Raw genomic sequence first — 9945 nt, forward strand, 5'->3', positions numbered from 1 at the left:
ACCAGTACACCTAGTCTGCTCCCCACTATAGCATCAATGGTTCATCAAAGGTCAAAAAACACATAATAACACACAATCAGCTATGCTGAGTACATAATGAACCATTGAATGCATATAAACATAAACAAAGCAATAATGAACAATCCTATGCATGATACTACAATGTGTTACATCCTTTACTCTTTATTTAGTTGGCAAGCGAACGGGCACCGTCATCTTACTAGAATCATACGGGCTACTTAATCCTTAATAGACAACTTGGTCTATTAGATGAAATGCAAATACTCTTTCGTTCCATCTCACACCCATCACCTTAGTATGCATACCCCCAAGATCGTACGGAACCTTCCGCCTACTTGAGTTGTCAAAACTTATAAGGACATTATTGTCGTCACAGTAGGCATGCGTAGGAGTGTAGGACAAGTCCCACACTCCCCCTATTGTTCATCACTTGCAGGGAGTCCAACTATAAGTTTATTGCCATAGTTCATTCTTAATACTAAGGATAGGAGTTAGCTCAAGTGGGTAGAGCGCTCCCCCTTGGCCCTTGAGGTCAGGGGTTCGATCCTTACCTCCAACATTATGATGGGGTATTTCCTTAGCATGATATGCATGCCTTACCAGCCAATGTGTTGGTATTTCCTACAGGCTAGTAGCCTTGTAGGGGTTAGCCCTTGGGCTGACTTAATTTCCAAATAAATAAAAAATCAAAAAAAAATTCTTAATATTGTCCATTCATATCACAATAACATAGAATCATTTAACATGTTCTCTTAGTTACAGTACTCAAATCTTTTCTCTTGTAACACTCTTGTTACACCATGGATCAGATAATACGAATACAATGCTCATGTTCATAATACGATAGAATTATGCATTCCAACGCAACATATCAATTTCCAATCATAAACATGTTACCAAACAATCTCAACAATCAAAACGTTCCCTATCATGATTCTAGGTTCCAATAGAATAAATCACAACCTAATAATGATACTAGTACTTGCAACTAAACTGGTACACGTACGTACCTTGTAACGGAGAATTTTCGCTGTATTAACCAAACGTGCCGCTTATGAAATCGGGACCTAAAGGATTAAGTAAATACTTTAGTGCTACGTCCTGATAATATTATCCACTAATACGTAACTAACTATAACGACCTAGTAATTCGAAATATAAACGATAACTAAACTTATTGTTTATGAACTTCCTTTTCTTTTCTATTCTATTGAGTTTAGCGTCTTTAAGGAGTCGATGTTAGTGAGCAAACTGATTTTAGTTCGTGTAATCGTCCACTACCTTTACCAAATCCAATCAAGTCATATGTCCAACCAAGTCTTATGTCCAATATCCAAAAATCAGGCTCGCAGAGCAAGGTTATACTTCCAACTAATAACAATAATCTACTTTCTTTACTTCTCGCCTTATTTAATTACAACCCTTAAATCAAATTTACAACTTAAATCAGATGAATAACTTTAACTAATTATACAACTTAATTAGCTACTAATTTACTCAAATTACAAATTAATTACTTACAACTTAAATTAATTATAAAAACAGAATATATAATATTAAACTAATATAATATCACATCATACATATTAGGTTTTACACCCACTAGTACAGAAAAGGCAATTTGCGTCGGATGTGAGGCGCCTAATTGCGTCGGACTTTGGTGCGACGCCAAAGTCCTCGACGCAAATGACTCAGAAATGATCTGCGTCGTATGGGGAAACGACGCAGATGGTTCAGCTATTTGCGTCGCACTTGTATACGGTGCGACGCAGATGGCTATCCCAACCCAATTCAGAGTAACGCAGAGGGTAATGTGCGTCGCACATTGCCTAGGGTGCGACGCACATTAGTGATTTGCATCGCACCTCGGGCTACGTGCGACGCAAGTTCCTATTTTGATATTAAAAAAAAAAATTCACTGTGCGTCGCACCCTACACAATGTGCGACGCACATTCCTATTTTAATAAAAAAAAAATTCAGAATTAGGAAATACTGAACATTCGAAGAAAAACAAAGAGGATTCTTGAATAGTAAAAGAAGCGAATTGAACACAACAGAATAAACCAACAAAATTCATAATTTACAACTCCAACACAAAACAATAAAGCACAAAAATTCAATAATTTACAACTCGAACAATGAAAAAATCAGATATTAACACAACGAGATTTAGAGTAGAGAGATGCGAAGTCGAAACAAAACGAACGTTTCTTCAATTTCCTTCCATTTCAGACGAAGAGAACTTCCAGATAAACCAAAAATAGATCTACAAATGAAAATAAGAAAAAAAAAATCAATAAAAAATCAGATATAAAAAGTAAAAAAACAGAAGAACATAATTTCAGATGTACATGTTATTTCCCTAGGAACACTACAAGAGGGGGGGTGAATTGTAGGTGTAGAAATAAACGTAACTTTTTGCGGAAATTAAAACTTAAACGAATAAACAAGCTAAAGGAACACAAGGGATTTTTACGAGGAAAAACTTCTTGGGCCCAACAAGAAGAAACAACCTCGACCACTAGGGATTTTAAACTCAACACTTTCACTAATTAGGCCAAACAACTCTGTTACAACCTAATTCTAACTCGAGCACACCTTGAGTTCCTAAACTCAAGTTCCTGAACCACTGTTCCCTTAACAGCAGTTCCTCTCAACTTCACTCGAAGTTTTCTCACACATACAAGCTTCACTCAAAGCCTTCTCTTACAGAACTTCACTCAAAGTTCCCTTACCCCAAAAACCAAAATACAATTGATCGAAATAAGCTTAGTGGAATTAGAGTAAGAAGGCAAAGAACAAATGGCTATTATGAGAGAATGAAGGCACTGACACTTAATAAGTTAAACTCACTTAATTACTTAGTCAGACACAATTTGGAACTTATCTAGACTTCTATATTTATAGTGTTAATCATGAAGAACGTGGGATTAATGTTAGAGTACAGTTTAATCCATTACCCATGATGTTCCTTCCCCTAAGGAACACGTTTTACATCATGTCCCATGATCCCATGAACTATAAATGAACGTGGATAAATGCAGCCATTACTCCTAATAATAGGAGTTCCTTGAGCATTATCCGAAAATCAGTTTTATAAAATCTTTTTATCTTTAAACTGAATTTTAATCTTTAAGAAAATAATATCTTTAAATAAAATCTTTCTAACAACCGGATATTTATTTTCTTATTTTCCGAAAAATAAAATCTTTTCCAAAACAGATTTTCTTTTTAAAACTGATTTTATCATTTGAAATTAGAAATAACTAATTTCCTATAATTAGGCATGACTTACTCCATTATCTTTTAACCGTTACATAATACACGCCTAAGTCTAGTTCCTTTTATTACTCAGTTCCTTTAACATATTCGTAAGTGCCACTTAGTTTGTTCCTTACAAGGAACAAACTTCATTCTCAAATACTGCCACAGTTCCTTACCATTCTTTCTTTGTTCCTTTACATTGGAACTAGAAAATAAAACGCCTAGCTTCTATTATTCTTGATCCAATGCTTGCTCCAGTATCAACATAGAAACTTCTTTACTTAGCCTTTGAAATCCTCTCTTGACTTCTTCATTGACTTCGTATTCTCCCAGTTCCTTGCATTGATACCTTAAACCATACACTTAAATAATTCATTAGTTCACTACTTAGTTTGTTCCTTTGTTTCTTTGTCATTATCAAAACTAGGGTTCAACAATTTCCCCCTTTTTGATGATGACAACAAAGGTACAAACTAAGGAAAATAACAATAATATAAGTGAATGAAATAAAAACATAAAGAAGAAAATGAAAAATAAAACACAATTATGTAAGTAACAGAATTTTGATTTTTCATTTTCCTTAACCTATTTTTGATTTTTCATTTACCTTATCCAATTTTTAATTTTTTTCAATTGTCAGTTTGTATAGTTTGTTCCTTAAATCCTTTTCCCCCTTTGTCATCCTCAAAAAGAATAGACTCTGCATGAATTGATGAATTGATTTAACACCTTAAGACCAATATGCAAGCACCATTAGTGGTTAAGTTAGAAAATCAAAGAGTAAACTTGCTCAAACATCAATCACATAATACTAGCCATTCCAAGGAAGAAATTATGCAAATCATTTAGAAACATAGACAAATAGCAAAAGTCATTGATTATATAGCACTTGTTCCATAACAAAACAAAGAAAGAAAAGAAAAAGGAAGAAACAAAAGTTGTGTTCCTTGATGAAAGAAACAGGAACAACAAAACAAAAAAAAACTAAGAAAGGGAAGGGGAATGGTGTTCCTCTACAACTTCTTCTTCAACCACATCCTCCAATTTTTTCATCACCACCCCATGATTAGTCAACCTGTTCCTTCAGCTCCTCCAAGGACGAGCCATAGAGTCCATCTTCTTTTGCTGCGCAACCACGGTATCACTCAATTTCTTCATAAGACTTATCATAGTATCAGTTTTGGCATCCAAAGTCCAATGAAGATGATTGTAAAATTTTATCATATGTTGTGCAGGAAGGCAGACTTCATTAACCCAGTTAGTATCATCCGGATTTCCTGTTCCTTACCCTTGGAACTAGAGGCAGATGGGGGATTTTGTGAAGGAACTGGAGGGGTTTGAGTGGAAGGCTCATCTGTTCCAGGAATGGAAACAGAAGGTGAAGGGTGATAAATGGGAGGAAGAAATGGTGGTGTGGGTGGAAGAGTTGTGGAGGTGGAAGCAAAAGGATTTGGCCTTTTATTTCATCCTTCAACTGCTCAAAACTGGAAGGAACAGAGAAGGACGAAGGTGAAATGGAGGGTATTTTGTGAAAGGAACAGAGAGTTTGGGAGATGGTGGTGGAGTGGTTCCTTGAGAGTGAGGGTACCTGTTCCTCATTATCCGAAAGGACTAAAGGAGAGTCCGTTGGAAGGAACAGGAACATGGAGCAATTTTTCACGAGTGCTCTTTCTCACTCTCAGAGGAACAGAGGGTTTAGGCTTAGTGGCAATGTGTTTGCGCCTCTTAGGTTTGGTTCCTCCGGTTAGGAACAGGGTTATCCAAGATTACATCATTATCCTCTTCTAAGTCCAGTTTGGGCAGTTTTTCTTTTTCCTGAGGAACTGGAAGCCATTCTTCCTTGAATGAGAACACCTTCTTGGACAGACAAGCCAAGTCCATTTAGGGTCTTCTCATTCAAGATGTTCCCTTGTTTGACTCCTATGGTGGTCCAACCCGTAATTCTTACTTCAAAATGATGAAGTAAGAAGTTATCAAGGCACCGTACCAATACACAATTGTTCTCAATCAGTGGGTTAAATGTTGAATGAAGAGGGAAGGGAAATTGATTTGTATGTGGTGGTCCAAGCAAAACATGTAACACATATCCAAGAGACCCACTTCATTCCTCTTTTCAGTTCGAGGAATGAGTGCTCTCCAAACCAATTAAACAGCATTTGTGAAGGGAGAGAGTAGGTTATGGTTAAGTTTGTTTTGGCCAGCTGTTCCTCCAAAATATTCTAAGATTTTGTCTTGAGGAAAATTCGGAAAGGAAACAGTTCCTTTCCTTTTAAAATACAAATCAGTTCCTTTGCAAGGAACTTCCCATACTTTGCTTAAAGTTGCTTGATTAAACCTTATTTTCTTTCCTCTAACCTCAGTTGTGCAAGTTCCATTAGTATTAACAAATTTGCACAAACTCATCCATAGCTAGAGGAACAAGAGCATTATTAAAGGCGAATTCAAACAAGAATTCCATGCCTTGTTCCTTTAGAATGGAGGTTAATTCTAGAAATTCAATTTTATTGCCCATTCTAAATCGACGCAAAACCCAAACATACCTAGATTCACTTCGTTCGACCCTTTTCTTGGAAGACGAAGAAACAGTTCCTTTGGAAGGAACAGGTGCAGTTTCTTCTTCTTCCCCCTGAGATTGTTCCGGGGTTTCTTCTTCATCGTCTTCCCCAATCAATTTTCTTCTTCGCATGCTCCTTCTAGGAGATTCTAATTGCTGTTCCTCTATGGGGTTTTCTTGAATTATGTCGGTTTCAAGGGTTTTGTTGGAGATGAAGAAATTTCCATTTTTGAAGTGTCGGTTGTTTTTGTGTTGGAAAAGGGAGATTTCTTGAAGTTTTTGCCATGATTTGAAGTTTGGAGGTTTTTATGGAGTATCAAAGGGTGTGATGAGGTTTCGGATTGGTGAAGATGAAGGTTGAAGGAACACGGTTTCTTAGATGAATTGAAGAAGGAAGTTTTGCATGTAATAGTAATTATGACACGCGGGAAAGAAATAAAGCAAATAAAAATAAAAATAAAAGAAGAAAACGAAAGGATAAAAAGAACCAAGATTTAATTAAACTGGTTCCCCTTATTTTTGGGATTTTTCGGATTTTTCGGATTTTTATAAATTTTAATTTTTGAAAGAAAATAGATGCTAAGGAACTTGTGCTATAGGAACAACTAATGCTACATATCAATTCCTTCATACATGCATGTTTCTTGACCTTAGGAACAGTAAGGGGAGTATTATGTGACATTTGTGAGTTGTTTAATTTCTTTGACTTCATGTTTATGTTTTGCAACATTCCAATTTGCAATGGTCTTAGGCAATTAAACACAATTATTTTTAGCACACAAAGTCACTCAAATTGATTCAAACATGGGGGAATGACATAGGAACAATCACTTAATTTTTATTAAACCTAACTCAAGCCTTAATTTTTCATATCTATCTCTTTGCAAAGGCTTAGTTAGGATATCAGCAATCTGATAATCAGTTTGACAAAACTCAAGTTTAATCAAACCTTTTTCAACATTTTCTCTTAAAAAGTGATGTCTAATATGTATATGCTTTACTCTAGAATGATGCACTGGATCTTTAGATATACTATAGCACTTGTATTGTCACAATAAATAGGAACACATTCAAAGTTTATTCCATAGTCACTAAGTTGTTGTTTTATCCAAAGCATTTGAGAGCAACATGCAGCAGCAGCTACATATTCTGCTTCAGCAGTGGATAAAGCAACTGTGTTTTGTTTCTTGGTACTCCAAGAAACTAAACTATGACCAAGGAATTGTGCCATACCTGAGGTGCTTTTCCTATTACAAGATCTCCAGCATAATCTGCATCTGCATATCCTTTTAGTTCGAATGTATCACTTCTTGGATAGTAGAGTCCAAGATCATCTGTTCCTTTAAGATATCTAAGAATTCTCTTCACAGCAGTGAGGTGAGACTCCTTTGGATTTGCTTGAAATCTAGCACACAAACCAACACTGAAAGCTATGTCTGGACGACTAGCAGTTAGATACAAAAGTGAACCAATCATTCCTCTTATTTTGTTTGATCAACACTTGTTCCTATGGAGTCTTCATCTAATCTAGTTGAAGTTCCCATAGGAGTGTGATTTATCTTTGAATTTTCGAGGCCATATTTCTTTAATAGTTCCTTTATGTATTTTTGTTGGTGAACAATTATACCTTTTTCAGTTTGTTTGATTTGTAGTCCAAGAAAGAAATTTAACTCACCCATCATACTCATTTCAAATTCATTGCTCATGAGACTTGAGAATTCTTTGCACAATGTTTCATTAGTAGCTCCGAATATGATGTCATCAACATATATTTGAACAAGCAAAATATCAGTTCCTTTAGATTTTAGGAACAAGGTTTTATCAACCTTTCCTCTTTTAAAGTTGTTTTCTAAAAGGAACTTGGATAATCTCTCATACCATGATCTAGGTGCTTGTTTTAACCCATAAAGAGCTTTATCAAGCTTGTAGACATGATTTGGGAGATTATTATTTTCAAACCAGGGGGTTGTTCAACATATACATCTTCGTTTAGATAGCCATTTAAAAATGCACACTTAACATCCATTTGATATAATTTGAATCCCATGTAAGCAGCAAATGCAATTAAATTCTAATGGCTTCTAATCTAGCTACAGGAGCAAAGGTTTCTTCATAATCAATTCCTTCTTGTTGGTTATAACCTTTTACTACAAGTCTAGCTTTGTTTCTTACAATGGTTCCATATTCATCTAGTTTGTTTCTAAACACCCATTTTAAGCCAATTACTTTTTGTTGTTTAGATGAAGGAACTAGATGCCATACCTTGTTTCTTTCAAACTCATTTAATTCAGCTTGCATTGCAATAATCCAATCAGAGTCAGTTAAGGCTTCTTCATGATTTCTTGGTTCCATCATTGATAGGAACGCATGAAATGCACAAAAGTTCCTTAACTGAGATCTAGTTTGCGTACCTTTGGATATGTCGCTGATTATGAGTTCCACAGGATGTGACTTTTGTAATCTCCAAGGTTTTGGTTGAAACTCTCTTATAGGAACATGTTGTTCCTCATGAGTTCCTTGAGTGATGAGGAACTCTGCTCAGTTGTTCCTCTGTTAGCCTCGGTGGACTCAGTTCCTTCATTTAGAGGAATAGGAGCATCTTCTCCTCCTTGAGGAACAGGAACATCATTGATTCATTATTTTCAATTCCTCGTTCCTTTCCTCTTTCACTTCTTCTTCTTCTTGTGAATCTGTGTTCCTTGTACTAGGTTGTGCTAACCCTATCTCATAGTCATCAACCTGTATGCTTGGATTATGTTTGTCAGATTCATCAAAGATTACATGAATGCTTTCTTCAACACACATAGTTCTCTTGTTATATACTCTATAAGCTTTACTATGTGAGGAGTATCCTAAAAATGTTGCTTCATCACTCCTTGCATCAAATTTTCCAAGATTATCTTTTCCATTATTATGCACATAACATTTGCATCCAAATGTTCTAAAAAGGTGATGTTTGGTTTCTTTCCAAAGTAAAGTTCATAAGGAGTTTTATTAATGATAGGTCTCATCATGGCACGATTAATTATGTGACAAGCAGTATTAACAGCTTCAGCCCAAAAGTTCCTTGGAAGTTCACTAGCAATTAACATGGTTCTAGACATTTCCTCCAAAGTTCTATTTTTCCTTTCTACAACACCATTTTGTTGTGGTGTTCTAGGGGCAGAAAAATTATGATCTAGGCCATTATCTCTGCTTAGGTCATCAAATTTATAATTTTCGAATTCCTTGCCATGATCTGATCTAATGTGCATTATTTTATGTCCACTTAGGTTTTGAACTCTTTTAGCAAAGACAAGGAACTCATCATAAGTTTCATCTTTACTAGGAGAAAAATAACCCAAGTGTACCTAGAGTAGTCATCTACAATCACAAGTACATACCTCTTTCCACTTCTGCTTTGAATTCTCATGGGTCCACATAAGTCCATATGAATTAACTCTAATGGTTTAGTGGTACTTACAATCGTTTTAGATTTGAAAGAGGATCTTACTTGTTTACCTCGTGCACATGCATCACAAACTTGATCAATATGAAATTTTATGGATGGTAATCCTAAAACAAGGTCTTTTGATCTAAGTTTCTCAAGTAATGAAAAGCTAGCATGTCCTAGACGCTTGTGCCATAGAAGTGAATCATCTTCAATAACACTAAGACAAGTTAAATTGATTTGAGGAACAAGGTCTAGATCCACAATGTATGTGTTCCCTTTCCTTGTTCCTTCCAAATAACCTTCTTAGTTTTAATGTTGATGATTAAGCATTTTTCTTTATCAAATTTTACAGTATTTCCTTTGTCACAGAATTGAGAAATGCTTAATAGATTATGTTTTAGACCTTCAACTAAAAATACATTTTCAATGGAGTGTAATGGTGACTTACCGACCTTACCCATAGCAACAATGTTACCTTTCTTATTATCACCAAATGTTACACTGCCACCTTCATAGGTTGTGAGTGAGAGAAACTTCGTTTTGTCTCCTGTCATGTGCTTGGAACAACCACTATCGAGATACCAAGTGTTGTTCCCCTCTCACTCCAACCTGCAAAAATCAACTAGTTGTTAGTTGAAGGAACCCCATCTTTCGTGGGTTCCTGTTCTTGAC

Source organism: Beta vulgaris, chromosome 7, assembly GCF_026745355.1.
Source record: "Beta vulgaris subsp. vulgaris cultivar EL10 chromosome 7, EL10.2, whole genome shotgun sequence".
NCBI classification, from domain to species: domain Eukaryota; kingdom Viridiplantae; phylum Streptophyta; class Magnoliopsida; order Caryophyllales; family Amaranthaceae; genus Beta; species Beta vulgaris.